The sequence below is a fragment of the Coregonus lavaretus genome (assembly GCF_964263955.1).
Source record: "Coregonus lavaretus genome assembly, chromosome: 15".
In the NCBI taxonomy this organism is placed as follows: domain Eukaryota; kingdom Metazoa; phylum Chordata; class Actinopteri; order Salmoniformes; family Salmonidae; genus Coregonus; species Coregonus lavaretus.
Window position 1 is genome coordinate 16,644,980 of NC_140002.1, and position 19,136 is coordinate 16,664,115.

General features: G+C 44.0%; 1 pseudogene across 1 annotated transcript in view; it reads right to left on the reverse strand.

Moving 5' to 3' along the window:
• LOC311142632 (roundabout homolog 3-like) overlaps positions 1–19,136 on the reverse strand; it is a 280,782-nt pseudogene that overhangs the window by 95,078 nt on the left and 166,568 nt on the right. The window contains exon 2 of the transcript in view: positions 11,927–12,253. The product of the transcript in view is annotated as a roundabout homolog 3-like (transcript). The remainder of the gene's footprint in view (positions 1–11,926; positions 12,254–19,136) is intronic.

Genomic DNA, 19,136 nt, shown 5'->3' on the forward strand with positions numbered 1-19,136 from the left:
CGCATGTGTATTTCTCACCGTGAAGCATGATTGAGGAGGTGTTATGGTGTGGGGGTGCTTTGTTGTTGACACTGTCTGTGATTTATTTAGAATTCAAGGCACACTTAACCAGCATGGCTACCACAGCATTCTGCAGCGATACGCCATCCCATCTGGTTTGGGCTTAGTGGGACTATCATTTGTTTTTCAACAGGACAATGACCCAACACACCTCCAGGCTGTTTAAGGGCTATTTTACCAAGAAGGAGAGTGATGGTAAATTGAGATGGTTTGGGATGAGTCGGACCGCAGAGTGAAGGAAAAGCAGCCAAAAAGTGCTCAGCATATGTGTGAACTCCTTCAAGACTGTTGGAAAAGCATTCCAGGTGAAGCTGGTTGAGAGAATGCCATTAGTGTGCAAAGCTGTCATCAAGGTAAATGGTGGCTATTTGAATAATCTCAAATATAAAATACATTTTGATTTGTTTAACACTTTTTGGTTACTACATGATTCCATATGTGTTATTTCATAGTTTTGATGTCTTCACTATTGTAGAAAATAGTAAAAATAAAGAAAAACCCTTGAATGAGTAAGTGTTCTAAAACTTTTGACCGATAGTGTATATATATATTTTTAACTGGGCCCTGATGATGAAAGATTTGGTATTTTACAAAATAGAGCTATCTTCTGTATACCCCAATAGTGCCCAGCCTCTACAGTTGAATAAATTAGTCTCACGCTAAGTGACTTTGACAAGTACAATACTTTTCTGCCAAAATGCTGTCATTTTAGCTTTGGAGGACACTTCAGACACACAGACACACAGACACACAGACACACAGACACACAGACACACAGACACACAGACACACAGACAGACAGACAGACAGACAGACAGACAGACAGACAGACAGACAGACAGACAGACAGACAGACAGACAGACAGACAGACAGACAGACAGACAGACAGACAGACAGACAGACAGACAGACAGACAGACAGACAGACAGACAGACAGACAGACAGACAGACAGACAGACAGACAGAAGTATGTTGCATCAAGAACATGGATGAAAGGTTATTTACTGGCATCACAGCACAAGGCCTGTTATTTACAAACATTACTTGTTATTTAGTGCCTACGTCATGTCTGTGAAGTGTGTGTGTGTGGGGGGGGGGTGGCGTGGAGGAGTATGTGTGAGAGAGAGAGAGAGAGAAACCTTGCCGTGTGTGTGCATATTTGTACATGTATAGGTGTGTATATGTGTAGCGTACAGTTTATGTGTGTGGGGAAGGCCAGTAGACTCCTTGGTAACAGTGAGTTGGAGGGAGGGAGGGGAGGGTAGTTGATATGGGGGTTGGCTTGGCCTCCACCCTCTCTTGCGTGCATCTCCGCCCCCCAATAGTCATCCCCATGTCTCGGACCTACTGGGCCAGTTTGATTGAAACACAGCCATACAGTATTTCAGGTCAAGAGGGGCCGTATTAAAATACTACTTGGTGTTTGCGGGCGAGCGGGGTATACACCCCTTCGCCACTGGACAAAAGGTCAGACCCAAAACAACTGAATGGCGAAAACAAAGAGAGGAAGCATGTTGAGAGGGAGGAGGGAGGAGGAGGACGAGGGGACTGGGCAGTATTGATGGCAGGGCTGACGGGGGGGGGGGTGGCGGGTCCTGCCCCTTTTAGCCCCCAAGCGTAGTCCTTTTGTATGCAGATTCCCCCAACAATAAATCCATTACTGATGTGGTCTAATCCCATGCGTGTGGCCAGCTAATAGAAACTGTCTGCCCTGGAAGAGGATTACTATAATCGAGTAATGGTCTGCTTGTCCTATGGAAGGGGAGCATGGGCCACAAGGAACCCCATTGTCCAGATTCTGCCAAATTCCCCCCACTGACCCTCTCTATTATGTCTACTGTACTCCAGCCATCTGGAGAAACCGTTCTACCACAACAGTAGTCCCCCCACTATCATAATGACATGAGAATGGAAGAATGTGTCATTCTGTTCCCAACCCCTCTCTTTAGGGTACTGTAGTTCAGTATGATAATGAAGATCTCTGAATACTAAGCAAAGTCTGATGAATAATAGAAAATTAGGTTTCAAAAGGTGCTTAAGAGTTAGAATCCCAACTGATCTCTTTAAGAGTGTTTTATGGCTTTCTAAAAAAAACTACCAACCAACCAACCATCACAGCCTGGGGATAGATATGGTGTAAAATAAGTATAGGGGGCGAGGGTTCAGCCGGTGTGATGTTTAGTTTGAGAATGCAGCCCGGAGGCACTGTCGTTCGACACAAACAAGGAGTTGATGAGTTGTCGAACATAAAAGCGTCTCAGCCTTTCTCTAAAAGCTGTATGACAATAACATTACCATAAAATGGACATAAACAAAACATAAAAAGCTTCATTGAACAAAGATAGAATTTTGCAGTAGCATTGCCCAAAACCAAAATGGTAGATCTAGTATTTTGGTTGTACCGTATCCTGAAGAGAAATATTCTAAGCTAGAGAATGTTGCGCCTATACTGTAAACTCAATTAAATTAAATTGGTTATCTCGAGATGGAAAGTGTGCAAAAAGACCAACTGCGTCGTGCAAATTCTCTCACAGAATGTGTGTGGGCTCGGAAGCTTTCTTGGTGCCCACCTTACAATGTGGGACAGCTTGCCAAATCCCATACGCCTCTATATCCACCTTCCCTCAGGAGCCAATGCGGGGTTTAAAAAAAACGAGTTCTGAACATAGTCGAAATGACTCATGCACACACAACAGCAGAGAGACATGACTGAAATGCAGTATCTGGATATTGGGTGCACACATCGGTGATAAAAACCAGGCCCATTTTCAATCTGTTTATCTGTGCTTATTTCCAGGTCTTGACATTAACTTTTTTAGCCACTTGTTCTTTGGACAAGTAGGACTGATTTTTTACTTGTCCAAAAGCTCAAATCACTATGATTATGCCTTTGGCTGCAGGACAATAAAATAACGTTGATTTGAAAATCAATAGAACATGAGAATAATGCTGGTTTCAATGGCCTATTAAGTGTTTATATGGTCATATTTTGGCTAGGCTAGGCTACTTTGAAACAAGGTGTAGTATCTGAGGTTTTCATATTGTTGGTTAAATGAACTCTACTTTGCTGAAACATCTGGAAAGTGTTACTATAGGGGCCCCCTAAGACAGAGGACATTTGGATATGTGGAGGCCAGGGATTGGTCTATTCAAAACACGCCATCTTATGTTACATAGGGCATAGGATATATATATACCATGTTTGAACAAAGGAAGGGGAGAGTGATCATATTTGAGATTGGGTTTGTTGCTCTCCAGATTCTGCAGAAGTCTGTAAATTGATGCTGAAATCTTTGATATAATAAACCTTTATAATCAAAGTACAGTGTCAGCGGATTTCTTATCAACACATCATCGCAGCATCGTTGTTAGGCCACCACAAAGGTAAGACATGCTTCATAAAATTACATAAAACGTCGAGGTTTGAAATATTTACGTTTATGGTTAAATAGTTTTAAAATACTGACTGCCTCCGCTCAGATTCAAGGTGGGTGATGTGCAGTCCTTCACTCTCCGGTCTTGTGACCATTTGATTGGAACAAACCGTGTTCTAGTAGGCTAAGTCTTTAGACATTAATTATCCTTCATTTGTCAAACATGACTGGCGTTTAGCCTATATTTATGAAATTAAAAGTCTAATTTAAGTTTGGCTACATTTTCTGGCGCCTCCCTCATGTCATCATCGGTTTGGACATGAGGCTGTAGCCAATATGCATATCACCTACACTTTGACACATCGTTTTTTTTATTGATGTACATGGAAAATATATACGTTTTTTATTTACCCCTTTTTCTCCCCAATTTCATGATATCCAATTGGTAGTTACGATCTTGTCTCAACGCTGCAACTCCCCAACAGACTCTGGAGAGAGTCATGCTTCCTCCAAAACATGATCTGCCATGCCGCGCTGCTTCTTGACACACTGCTCGCTTAACCTGGAAGCCAGCCGCACCAACGTGGTCGGAGGAAACACCAACATCCAATTCTGATCGGAGTAGGCCCTAATTGTTTGATATTGTGATTTGTGTGATTTTTAAAAAAATTGTCCATTCGGACAGCTTAAATCTATATTCTTCTTGTCTGACTATTTTTTTTTTACTTGTCCCGGACAAGAGGACAAACGTTAATGTCGAGCCCTGATTTCTCTCCATTGTTGGTAAATTTAGACATTTCCTTCCCCAAGACAGACCAACCACCACATTGGGAGATTTAGTGGTTGGGAGATTTAGAATAGATGCTTATGCATACACGGCCAGGCCGGAGACAATGCCAGACACCGCATCGTTCGATCATCTAGCGGCATGCACCAACCAATTACACTGTTGGGTCATTTCACTTTTGTGCCATTGCTGTAATCGAGGGACATGTCATGTTATCACCTTTGTATATTGGATGGAGATGGATAGGAGGCAGATTGAATAGGAGGCAGTTTGTGTGTGTTATGCTAGGAGTCAGCAATCTCCACAGAGAAAACACACACATGCACGCCTCTGTCACTTCTGTATGTCTCATTCTGTCTGGGGCCAGTGAGTTTGACAGGGTACAATTGCATGTGTCCTCACTGCCCACACGGCAGTCAGTCAGTTTGACAATGTCAGCTTTCCTGACTTTGTGCATCGTGTGGTTGTTGTCGGTTGCAGCTGAGACAGACTGGGAGGCTAGTCATCTCTGACACTTCTGTCTCATCTCGGAGATGGTTAAGACTGTGTGTGTCAGCGGACAAGTGTCCAACTGTCTCTGTCCATTCATGACGTATGGGCAGTGTTTGGGCAGCGTGGCGGCTCCCGATGAACAATTGGTCCAGGAACAGATGGTGAAGGTGCAGATTTTACTGACCCTCTGCGAACCGCAGTGCCCATTGCTCGGTCAAATATGCTGAGTGGCGTTTACCCAATGCCCATTACTGTGCCCTGCTCATGAAGACTCCCAAACAACTCCCTCAAGCGTGGCAGAGAAAGGAGAGTGGGGAGTTCAACTGCACCCATTTCCCCTACGTCAACAAACTCCAAAGCAAATGGATCTGAGACTAAATCCATTTAGATCCAGTCGAATGACTTAAGCTCTTCTCTGACCTTTCCAACTCTGACGCGGTGGTCATCTTAAGGTGAATTTCAGCTTAGAGAGTTTAAACGGTCATTTGATTGGTCATTTACCATTTGCGGAGGGTTAAAAGCAAATAAATCCCCTTGAAATGTGGTATTGTTCTCTCATTCTGCAGAGGCCATATTGAACGACCAGAGTTTAATACGTCTGTAAATAAAATGTTCCCAGAGTCAATTAAGCGAAAACGTTACATTGAAACAGCCTCTAGTCTGGCAGGCAGAAGGCTCTTGGGGAAGAGGACGACGCAACAAAATAAACAGAATAATAAAGGAACCTAAAAACAGCAACATATTCCCAGAGCCTGACCCCACAGGAGTCGCCTTGTGGACAAGAATGGGAGTTGATTTATTTTTTAACCGCATCTTATTCCCGAACAACATGCTTTTGAAATATAACCGAACAAATCTGAGGAATTCTGCGATCATAGTACAACAAGGTTACAGGACTCCAATTAGCACTCCTACTATTGCATAACAGTTTGGGAACTAACAGAATCTGACAGACGGTTGAGGTCAGTGGGAGGGTCTGGTGTATTTGACAGTGTGGCGGTATAGCTGGCGGAGCTAGTGATCTGTAACCATGAGAGATAATGGAGCGTGATTAGTCACAACGGTTGGAGCGGGCTTTTATTGTTCTCTGCGCCGGTCTGCATGCTTCTGCCGTAACCGAGGGCACACAATGGCCCTGCAGATGCCCCACCGCTCATTAGCATGGGGCAGGGGTGGATGGAGAGTTTGTGTGTGTGTGTATGTGTATGTGTGCGTACGCAGTGGGGGTTAGGGGGTACTTTTATAAAGCTCTTCCTCACTCCACCTGTTGTCATCTCCTCTTGACCCCCATCGTCCCTCTCTCTACACAACACACACACCACTGGCCCCAGGCTACCAGCACAGGCCTTGGTCTCATTAGCCCCAGTCTGGTCTAATTAATTCATGATCCTATGAGGAGGTCAGATTTTGCCGGTGGCCCCGGCTCGATGACCACCAGAGGGAAGGGGGACCAGAGGGGCCAGCCAGAGGGTCCCAGCCTCACCTCGGGCCATCTGACCCCTCCTTTTGTGTTTAGCCCCCCTGGCCCTGTCTTCTGCCCTGTCCTCAGCCTCCACAAGCCTGGCGGCCGGCCCACTGATCTCATTAGTGAAGCCTGGACAAACAGGAGGGCTCAGAGACAGTCCAACTCTGAGACAAACCAACTCTGAGACTGACCAACTCAGAGAGATGACCTCAGAGACAGCCCGAATAAAAGACAGTGGCAAATTGCCTTGGAACCACTGATGGCACTCCAGCAAGAAAATATGTCCCTAATCTCTGCTGGCGACTATGGGCCCGGGCCTATACTTCTGTATTTCTGCTCCTAGCTAGAAGTGAGGTTGGAAAAAGCTCAGTCTGGAGTGTGAAGCAGTTATTGAGAAACGTAGCCCATATTGGCCCTGACCAGGGTTAATAACAAAGAGGGCAAACAGCCTGGAGCTGCCTGAGGAGAGTGTGCCCTGTAGCAGCTTGGACATTTCAAAAGGGAGGGGGGCAACTCAGACACCCTTATCTGCCAAGTCCCCCCCTTCCTCCCCGTTCCTAATCCCCTAAAACCTCCAAATCTATTTTTCTGGAGGATGGCTGGGGGTGTGTGTGCGTGTGTGCTTCAACTGCTTCTCAGACACTGCCGTCCTGGATTAGGACGAGTGATAAAGTTTGCCCTGCTCCTGACACACACACACACACACACACACACACACATAAAAACAGAGACACACACACAATGAAACACACACACACCAGACAGAGGAGGGAGGACAGTGTCGTCAGATCCTCCCCTCACCTGTTAATTCCCAGAATTCCAACGGCAGCTGCCATCCTGCCCCCACTTGTTCCCCTGGAAACCACAGCTGACCTCCACATGACCTTCAGGCTCTTTTTGGGTCCCCCCTCTCTCCCAAGTTACCCCAGGCGACCCTATTTGAAATGTATCTCAGGGACTGCCCCTGCCCCCTGTCCCCCTCTGGTACACCTCCACATCTCTCCTCCTCACGCATATTCATGAACCATAAAAGCAGCGGTAGAGACAGAGAGAGGGGGTCATAAAACCTTCAGAGCAATGTAAAACACCAAACAATGGACTGGTGACCTGGGGAAAGGCAGTCTGAATTTCAAAACAGCTTCTCTTCAGTTGGGTCTATTGTACGCCAATGGCTATTACATTAGCTGGTGTTCTCTCTTATCCAAAAGCGGATAAACTCGGCTCAATTAGCCGTAAAATGTGATATGGTCTTTGATGTGGATGCCATCCACGAAACACACACATACACACTGGCGAACACATTCAACAAAAACACACTAATGTACTGTATATACAATGACACATACAGTGGGGTAAAAAAGTATTTAGTCAGCCACCAATTGTGCAAGTTCTCCCACTTAAAAAGATGAGAGAGGCCTGTAATTGAGTAGGTGTTCTAAAACTTTTGACCAGTAGTGCATATATATCTGGATTTCACCTATCGGCTAGGATTAAATGCCTAGAAATCTAATAGATAAATAGACCAGACAAATCATTGACTTGAATGGGGACTTCCATTCTATTCATTCTATTTATATGCATTTATTCCTATCTGATAGTCTAAATCCAGATCACTTTTGAAAAACTGGGCCCAGCTGATAATTTTGATAATCACACCATTGTGTCAGACTGTACGTCATTTACAGTGGGGAAAAAAAGTATTTAGTCAGCCACCAATTGTGCAAGTTCTCCCACTTAAAAAGATGAGAGAGGCCTGTAATTTTCATCATAGGTACACGTCAACTATGACAGACAAAATTTGATTTTTTTTCTCCAGAAAATCACATTGTAGGATTTTTAATGAATTTATTTGCAAATTATGGTGGAAAATAAGTATTTGGTCAATAACAAAAGTTTCTCAATACTTTGTTATATACCCTTTGTTGGCAATGACACAGGTCAAACGTTTTCTGTAAGTCTTCACAAGGTTTTCACACACTGTTGCTGGTATTTTGGCCCATTCCTCCATGCAGATCTCCTCTAGAGCAGTGATGTTTTGGGGCTGTCGCTGGGCAACACGGACTTTCAACTCCCTCCAAAGATTTTCTATGGGGTTGAGATCTGGAGACTGGCTAGGCCACTCCAGGACCTTGAAATGATTCTTACGAAGCCACTCCTTCGTTGCCCGGGCGGTGTGTTTGGGATCATTGTCATGCTGAAAGACCCAGCTACGTTTCATCTTCAATTCCCTTGCTGATGGAAGGAGGTTTTCACTCAAAATCTCACGATACATGGCCCCATTCATTCTTTCCTTTACACGGATCAGTCGTCCTGGTCCCTTTGCAGAAAAACAGCCCCAAAGCATGATGTTTCCACCCCCATGCTTCACAGTAGGTATGGTGTTCTTTGGATGCAACTTAGCATTCTTTGTCCTCCAAACACGACGAGTTGAGTTTTTACCAAAAAGTTCTATTTTGGTTTCATCTGACCATATGACATTCTCCCAATCCTCTTCTGGATCATCCAAATGCACTCTAGCAAACTTCAGATGGGCCTGGACATGTACTGGCTTAAGCAGGGGGACACGTCTGGCACTGCAGGATTTGAGTCCCTGGCGGCGTAGTGTGTTACTGATGGTAGGCTTTGTTACTTTGGTCCCAGCTCTCTGCAGGTCATTCACTAGGTCCCCCCGTGTGGTTCTGGGATTTTTGCTCACCGTTCTTGTGATCATTTTGACCCCACGGGGTGAGATCTTGCGTGGAGCCCCAGATCGAGGGAGATTATCAGTGGTCTTGTATGTCTTCCATTTCCTAATAATTGCTCCCACAGTTGATTTCTTCAAACCAAGCTGCTTACCTATTGCAGATTCAGTCTTCCCAGCCTGGTGCATGTCTACAATTTTGTTTCTGGTGTCCTTTGACAGCTCTTTGGTCTTGGCCGTAGTGGAGTTTGGAGTGTGACTGTTTGAGGTTGTGGACAGGTGTCTTTTATACTGATAACAAGTTCAAACAGGTGCCATTAATACAGGTAACGAGTGGAGGACAGAGGAGCCTCTTAAAGAAGAAGTTACAGGTCTGTGAGAGCCAGAAATCTTGCTTGTTTGTAGATGACCAAATACTTATTTTCCACCATAATTTGCAAATAAATTCATTAAAAATCCTACAATGTGATTTTCTGGAGAAAAAAAATCTCAATTTGTCTGTCATAGTTGACGTGTACCTATGATGAAAATTACAGGCCTCTCTCATCTTTTTAAGTGGGAGAACTTGCACAATTGGTGGCTGACTAAATACTTTTTTTCCCCACTGTACACACACACACACCCACTCCCAGTATGGACAGTGCCTGTCTGGTCTCTAGACCACCGCTCATCTGTGCTGCTCAGTGCCTCTCCGCTAGTAGCAGATGGAGCAACTAGAGGTTAAACCCCCTGAACCTGTGAGTGAGCCGTCCCACCGAGTAATCTGGCTCGTACCCCCAGCTCACTAACTGGGGAGCAAAGAGCCACCACTGACAGGCTACCGCCATGCCCGCCTCTTACCCGCACCACACCGATGCCAGGCTGTGCCCCTGGCATGGGTCCTGGCATCCAGGGTCATATTTCGGGCACCACCAGCATCATGCAGGCACGATTGGCACGCGCCCACAGATGGAGATGAGCAGTTCCTCTCTAGGCGACCCCAGCCATGAGCCAGCCCTGGGGCCAATGGTCCGAAAGTCAGATGTGTGCACACACACACACACACACATCGGGTTGCAGGCTGAGAGAAAGAGGAAACATAGGATCCTTATCTTCTGGGGAGAGGAAATGGGAGGTATGAGCAGTGACACTGATCCACAATGGGCAGTGTGTGGGGGTGTGTGTTGTAGTAAGGGATGTGTGTGTCGGTGGGGGGGGGGGATGTCCTCTCCCTGAGGGTCGGAGCAGGCGTTCGGTGTGCGATTCTCGGTCGAAAGCCAGCTGCAGGGTGCTTTTGGTCTCGGAGAAACTAGCTTCAGAGACCAGCCGAGACTCTAGGCTCCAGAGACTAGGTCATGATGCCACTGCCTCAGGGCCATAGGATTAGGAGTGACCCAGTGAAGCAAGAGAGAAACCTGTATGGCATTGACGTAGCGAAACCAGACCAGCATCAAATAGAGAAAAGAGAAGTTGAGAGCCATCATTGGCTCATTCAACCACTTCCCATTGCAACTCTTCCTTAGGCCCTACAGTGTAAATGAGAATGTCTTCTCAATCAACTTACCCTAGTAAAAGAAAGGTATGGCTTCTGTAAGACCAGCACCAGTCTTAGAGCTAACATATGCAGCCCCGCCTCAAAAAGACCATCATGGCACATGAGGCTGAAAATACTAGTCAGACAAATCCACTACACATTGCCTTATTCCTCAGCTCCTAAAGTATCCTGTGTTCTGCAGCATACTCCACTTCCCCTAGCACAGACGATTACCTCCTAAGGCTTTGCTGCTGAAAGTACACCTTTCTGAACGGCCATGCCGCTCAAGAACACAACTCCAATCTGCTAGCTCGCAGCCAAACCCATAAAACGTGGCTACTTGAGGCGTCAGGATATGAGAGCAAGACAAGGTAAAAAGGTAATCCTTGGAGTTATGCTCTCTGTTCAGGTGACCGATGTACGCCTTAACTACCCCGCCAAAGAACAAGCATGGGACTAGTTTATTTTAGCGTTTCCGTGGAAGCAGTTGGGGAAATTAGGCTTGAATATTAGGTTATAGGGCTGGAGCCTTCCAACACAGGACGCAGGACCCGAGGTGTTGTAAGAGGGTCTGGAGTTTCACTGACAGCTGTTTCTTATTAGTGCATCGGGAGGTGAGATCCGTGTTATGGGGGGTTTGAGCAGAAAGCAGAAACATTTAGAAATTCCTGAGATGGTTGCAAGTTTTAGGACGCGCAATATTGGCTCCAATATACACTCCACAAAAGGATGGATGAAAACATTTGACTTTCACTGCTACCTTAGTAAAAACCGTTTCTGTGTTTCAGGGCTAATTTGAGGGGGAATAGTCAGTCATGGGGCAAAGACAGCCTTCACAATAATTTAACTAACAGATACGTGTATGTTGCTGTCAATACTGTATACAAACAACAGTCTGTCAGATAAACTACTTACATCATCCTATAACAGAGTGAAAGCGGAGAAAATGGCAGCTCTTAGAAAAGGGATTTTGAGGTATGGGGTAACTGTAGCCTTCCAGATAGGAAAACCAGGCAACAATACATACCAAGAAACCATCCTCAACTCATATCAGGGAAAACTATTCATAAAAACAGCTTGAAAATACTGAAATACTCAAATTACCCGTGTTGTTGTAGAATGGAATTACATAACGAAATAGCGCATTGGCTAATCTAATAGTGAAATCAAATTGGCCCATCCACGTTTCATTACAGCAGAACAAATAGCAGCAGTGTCCTGTTGTGAAAATCTGCTAGGAACCAACTTCCATTGCTTTCCATTCTCACAGGGTTTTCTATAGTGTGTGTGTGATGATTTCGGGGGCTAACACCTGGAAACAGCAACCATTGGCTGTTCTCACTACACTTTCCCTTTCCAGTGGCAGTTGTTCTTGTTATCTTTCGCTTGAGCTGTCACTTATTCGCATTAATAAACCCAGTCCAGGAGGATTGCCTCTCTTCTCTGTCAGTGCTATACAGTGCTATTCTCCAGCCATCTCTGCCATCTTGGCTCAAACACACCTACTCTCTGACCCCAAGAGCCAAAATTGCAGACAAAAGCAAAGGCACTTACTTGCCACCTCCAGCGATGCGTTGCGACTGACGGCCTCGCCTAGGTAGTTGCGTGCCACGCACACATAGACCCCCTCGTCGGGCTTGCTCCGTCGACCGTGGACGATACGCAGGAAGAAGAGGGAGCCACTGGGCAGCAGCATACGGTGGGAGCGCGGGTCTTCTCTGTCTGTCTCCACTCGTTCGCCATCTTTGTACCACTCCACCATGGGGCTGGGACGCCCCTCTGCCTTGCAGTTGAGGGTGGCCGGTTCGCCCTTGGAGACTATCAGGTCAGAGGGGTGCTCCACGATCCGCGGGGGGGCATCCTCCAACCTGGGCCGGGATCCTGGAATAGAGAGAGAGGGGGTAACGGGTTAAAGTGTACTCTGTTGTAAGGCTTGTTGTCAGTAAGTAGGCAAAAGCAGGAGAGAGAGTGAAGAGGGTAAATACTATTTTATGTTGTGAGTATGCACTAACTTTCTGGAGGGGAGAAGGGATCGGGTTGATGCTAATCACAAGGTGGAAAGGGTTAATTTCTCTGTGAGCTCCACTGAGCCCTCTAACATGGCCTCTGTTTACAAAAGAGACACTCCACACCTGGGCTGAAAAAAACAGAATAATAAATTCTCTCTCTGATAACAACTGATAAGAGGGCGGCTTCGTATCCACTGGGCGAATGCCTTTCCCTCCACGGTCGAATCCTCCAGGGTTATAGGATGTGGACTTTTTATTTTAAAAAATTTGTATATAATTATTATTATATATTAATTTTTTTAGGGGGTAGATCAGCTTTAAAATTGTAACTTCCATCAATGTAATTGTCTGCATCACTTCCAATCCCCCATATGTTTTTTTTCTCGCATATATTTACAGTTGAAGTCGGAAGTTTACATACACCTTGGCCAAATACATTTAAACTCAGTTTTTCACAATTCCTGACATTTAATCCTAGTAAAAATTCCCTGACTTAGGTCAGTTAGGATCACCACTTTATTTTAAAAGAATGTGAAACGTCAGAATAATAGCAGAGAGAATGATTTATTTCAGCTTTTATTTCTTTCACCAGCTCTGTCAGGAGGAATGGGCCAAAATTCACCCAACTTATTGTGGGAAGCTTGTGGAAGGCTACCCAAAACGTTTAACCCAAGTTAAACAATTTAAAGGCAATGCTACCAAATACAAATTGAGTGTATGTAAACTTCTGACCCACTGGGAATGTGATGAAATAAATAAAAGCTGAAATAAATCATTCTCTCTACTATTATTCTGACATTTCACATTCTTAAAATAAAGTGGTGATCCTAACTGACCTAAAACAGGGAATATTCACTAGGATTAAATGTCAGGAATTGTGAAAAACTGAGTTTAAATGTATTTGGCTAAGGTGTATGTAAAGTTCCGACTTCAACTGTGTATATATATATATATATATACATACACATACATACATATACATACACACATACATATATATATATATATACACACATACACACACACACACATACATACATACATACATACATACATACATACATACATACACATACACACATATATATATATATATATATATATATATATATATATATATATATATACATACATAAATACACACACATTTACATACATATACACACACACATATAAATACATATACATACATATCCTTTAAAAATATATATATTCCCCTTTATTACTTTCCAACCCTACCACCCCTTCCCTCATTGGAGTAAACTAGTGAACAACAATGCTTAGGCCTCTCCTTCCAGCTTATACATATTATATACATTTTATGGACACAGTCAATTTTACAATAATTCTATTTTGTTTGTTTTTACTCCTGAACTTCCTCTACCCTCAACCTCTCCGATCATTTTCATGATGTCCATCCGGTTTGCTTCTATATGCCATATCTTTCTAACTGTGCTCTTTCACAAAAGCTCTCAACCTATAACCTATATACCTATTATGGACACAGTATGCTTTACATTAGTTATCTTGTTGTTATTAGTTGTTGTTAGTTGTTATTAGTCCCATCCTTCAACTCCATTCAACACCTCCCATCTATCTCTTAATACCATCCATATTGGATTTCTATTTGCCATATATATCTTTCAACTGTACTGTGATGTACATTTACATTTTAGTCATTTAGCAGACGCTCTTATCCAGAGCGACTTACAGTTAGTGAATACATATATATTTTTTATACTGGCCCCCCGTGGGAAACGAACACACAACCCTGGCGTTGCAAACGCCATGCTCTATCAACTGAGCTACATCCCTGCCGGCCATTCCCTCCCCTACCCTGGACGACGCTGGGCCAATTGTGCGCCGCCCATGAGTCTCCCGGTCGCGGCCGGCTGCGACGGAGCCTGGATTCGAACCAGGATCTCTAGTGGCACAGTTAGCACTGTGATGCAGTGCCTTAGACCACTGCGCCACTCAGGAGTACAGTATAGAAGGAATGTGTGGAATCTTGATGTAAAGCAAATGGTGGTAGATTGACTTTTACAGGAATTTCAAATCATATGTTAAACAACACATTTTCATGTGATAGCTTGAACTTAGTCAGTGGCAAATGTCTTAGAGTATCATGGGCCGTTATCATACAGAATGACAGGCCTTTCAAAGCAAATCCTTGAACTGGCTGCTAAATCTTAACCTGAATACTGCCTCTCTAAGAGCACAAATAACCTGCATTCCAGCAGAGCTTGGTCTACTCATGCCTATAACAAAGTATAACGCAGATCTGACGGTCTACTAAACAAGAAAACACTCTCCATTTGTTTGTGGAGAGTGGTTGTCTTCCCTCTGGGGCAGACTCTGCAGAAGAACAGTATAGGACTAACTGACACTCAAGCTAATAGCTTTTAGGGTGTAGAAAAGCTGAACAGACCTACGTTGAGGGGGTTGGTGGGAGGTTGTGGGGAAACCCAGCAGGACAGGGGCTTTAAGAGCTCCTTCATAAATATTACAGGCCGGGCCGGTCGGAGCAGTCTATGTGGAAATGTTATGCAAAGGTTTTTAAAGGAGAAGAGGCCATTGCCTGAGATTGAGCTAAATGTAATGTGTGGGTTTCCAAGCAGAAGGATGCATAATATGAAATAAGCAAAATATTAGGCAACTGTTTAGATACTGGTAAAGGCCAAGTGATGGAGTTCAATGTTATTATAACGGTCGGTGCTGTTTAAGATTAGGAAGGACGATCTGTTTTTATGTGCATGGCCTTATTTCTATTAAAGCATATTGGATGACTGTCATTCATATTCCATTCACCCAGCTCAATGTAATATCGATAGGTTTAGGCTACTACATTATACACAAATATGCCCTATACCCATCATGAGGTTGCTACAACCTAGCCTACAAATTAAAGTTTATAACGTAGCTGAACAGGTAGAGAGACAAATATTGGAGTAATCAAGGTGACAGACAGTGACACATTCAATACCGCCTTGCACACTCTTGCCTGCATCTAGCTGATCTAGGGTGTAATCATTAGTCCAAACATTTGCAAAACAAAACGAGAGTTTCTATTGGACAAATTCAGTTAGGTCCATCCCTGTTTCATTCGCATCCGTTTAAGAAACATTTTGCAACAGAATCGGCGGAATGAACACACCCCTAATCACCCGCACACACAGTTCACTTTCATAGCAGCCACATACAAACAGCATCATCACTTTGCTCGTTGTATAATTCCTTCTTGCATCGAAGCGCTCTCCCCCTCTCGCCTTTTCCCTTCGCTTGTGGACAACACAACAACTGTCTGTGACCAGGTGAAGAAACCTCTCCTGTTTCTGTAGCATGAGGCAGCTTGACATAGAAGTACACACCCTGGACAGGACGCTAGTCTATCGCAGGGCCTTACCCCCAATCTAGCTCCTTAATGTTGATTGCCAAGCAGACACACATCAGGTCCCATTTTTACAGGCTTTGGTATGACTCAGCCAGGGATTGAACTCACAATCTTCCAATCTCAGGGGGAACACTCTAACCACAAGGCCACTGAGTTGGTAACCCAAACCTTACCATAACCACCAACCGCTACACACAGCCTACATCGTTGTCACCGTCATAGTCAACATAGCTACACTATATATACACAAAAGTATGTGGACACCCCTTCAGATTAGTGGATTCGGCTATTTCAGCCACACCCGTCGCTAACAGGTGTATAGAATTGAGCACACAGCCATGCAATCTCCATAGACAAACATTGGCAGTAGAATGGCCTTACTGAAAAGCTCATTGACTTTCAATGTGGCACTGTCATAGGATGCCACCTTTCCAACAAGTCAGTTCGTCAAATTTCTGCCCTGCTAGAGCTGCCCCGGTCAACTGTAAGTGCTGTTATTGTGAAGTGGAAATGTCTAGGAGTAACAACGGCTCAGCCGCGAAGTTGTAGACCTCACAAGCTCACAGGACCGCAGAGTGCTGAAGTGCGTAAAAATAATCTGTCCTCGGTTGCAACACTCACTACCGACTTCCAAACTGCCTCTGGAAGCAACGTCAGCAAAATAACTGTTCGTCTGGAGCTTCATGAAATGGGTTTCCATGGCCAAGCAGCCGCACACAAGCCTAAGATCACCATGCGTAATGCTAATCGCCCAACATCAGTGCCTGACCTCACTAATGCTCTTGTGGCTGAATGGAAGCAAGTCCCCACAGCAATGTTCCAACACCTAGTGGAAAGCCTTCCCAGAAGAGTGGAGGCTGTTATAGCAGCAAAGGGGGGACCAACTCCATTTTAATGCCCATGATTTTGGAATGAGATGTTCGGTGAGCAGGTGTCCACATACTTTTGGTCATGCAGTGTACTAGAACTAACGTGTTAGTAAACCTGCTACAATCACGCAGTACAGTCTACAGCAAGCAGTTTTGCAGTTACACCGGCGGGCACCGGTGGCAATAAATTAATAAAACCAAAAGCATACCTTGACTTGGAAGAGTTCCAATGTTGGATAGCCTTAGCCAACTAGCTAACATAAATAGCATTCCTCTCTGTTTGAGTCAGGTTGTTGAGTAAACTAAATTAGCTAACTGCATTAACTAGCTAGGTAAATGGAAGTGAAAGTGAAATAAATACTATGAAATATAGCTAGCTCTCTCTTTCTGCTGCTTCTCCTTAATTTTTGAAGAAATGAATTAGTCCCAAACTCTTCAACTATTATCTTTCGCTCTCTCTGAGTAAACTACTTACCTCATTTAATGCACTGCAGTGCTATCTAGCTGTAGCTTATGCTTTCAGTACTAGATTCATTCTCTGATCCTTTGATTGGATGGACAACATGTCAGTTCATGCTGCAAGAGCTCTGATAGGTTGGAGGACGTCCTCCGGAAGTCGTCATATTTACTGTGTAAGTCTATTGAAGGGGGTGAGAACCATGAGCCTCCTAAGATTTGTATTGAGGTCAGTGTACCTAGAGGAGGACGGAAAATAGCTGTCCTCCAGCTAGACAATGTTGCTACCCTCGAGAGTGCTGTTTAGGCTACTGTAGACCTTCATTGAAAAACAGTGTTTTTTAATCAGTTATTTGGTGACGTCAATATGTTTTGTATAGTTTTATCTAAAAAGGATAACTTTTTTAATATTTCACTATTTTTATTTGTATGAAATTCACTGAATAGGATGGTAATCCCCTTCCGAGGAGCCTCCACTGTTATAGAGGGGTGTTCAAAGGGGAAGGTGAGCTCTACATTGTACTACTTCTCCAATTGCAACTTGAAAGAGTTGAAGAGGCTATTGAGTAGCTAACAAACTATAGGAGAGGACAGTAGACAGTCAGAAAGTAGGCCTATGCTTGACTGTCTGGAGAGAGAGACATATAAATTACATACTTAGGCTCTCTCTGGACTTATTCCCACCTGGCGTGGTATACAGGGGCAAGAGAGCATCAGCTTCAAAGCTTAATGTGAACTCATGAAACCATGGGGAAGAGCATGGAGCTGAGCCTCCGAGACATTTATAGATAGGAAGGACTGTGGGTGTAAAAAAGCTGTGAATGCCAGTCCAAATTCCAAATCCTAACCATGTAAAGAGGGAATTCAAGTATCTAGATAGTGTTTGTGTGGGTGAACGTTATGCTGGCATTGTAATTTGTGTTGACCAAAGTAGGGCTGCGGCAGTCATTACATTTTGTCAGATGGTTATTGTCATGCAAATGTTTAGCATCTCCAGGCCTCTACGCATACAAGTTGCTGATGCGCGCCTTTGGAACATCTACATTTTTAAAAAGTCTAATAAATCAATTGAATATACACCATCACAATAAATCCATAATTTATTTTAGGCAGGTCTAAAGAAACATTATGATATGAAGAAAATGTATTTCAGTAGAACAGAATATGAGTCGGCCTACTGTATTTTATCTGGCTATGCGATTTTACTGAGTTACAGTTCATATAAGAAAATCAGTCAATTGAAAGAAATTAATTAGGCCCTAATCTATGGATTTCACATGACTGGGCAGGGGCGCAGCCATGGGTGGGCCTGGAAGGGCATAGGCCCACCCACTGGGGAGCCAGGCCCAGCCAATCAGAATGAGTTTTTCCCCACAAAAGGACTTTATTACAGACAGAAATACTCCTGTTTCATCAGCTGTCTGGGTGGCTGGTCTCAGACGATCCCGCAGGTAAAGAAGACAGATGTGGAGGTCCTGGGCTGGCGTGGTTACACGTGGTCTGCGGTTGTGAGGCCAGTTGGACGTACTGCAAAATTCTCTAAAACGACGTTGGAGGCGGCTTATGGTAGAAAATGTACATTCAATTCTCTGGCAACAGTTCTGGTGGACATTCCTGCAGTCAGCATGCCAACTGCATGCTCCCTTAAAACTTGAGACATCTGTGGCATTGTGTTGTGTGAAAAAACTGCACATTTTAGAGTGGCCTTTTATTGTCTCCAGCACAAGGTGCACCTGTGTAATGATCATGCTGTTTAATCAGCTTCTTGATATGCTACACCTATCAGGTGGATGGATTATCTTGGCAAAGGAGAAATACTCAATAACAGGGATGTAAACAAATTTGTGCACATAATTTGAGAGAAATACGTTTTTTGTGCGTATGGAACATTTCTGGGATCTTTTATTTACACTCATGAAACATGGGACGAACACTTTACATGTTCCGTTTATATTTTTGTTCAGTATATATTATTTGATTTTATAATATGAATAATAAAATTGAACTTAGCTGAATAAAATAGAAAGGATATTTTTCCC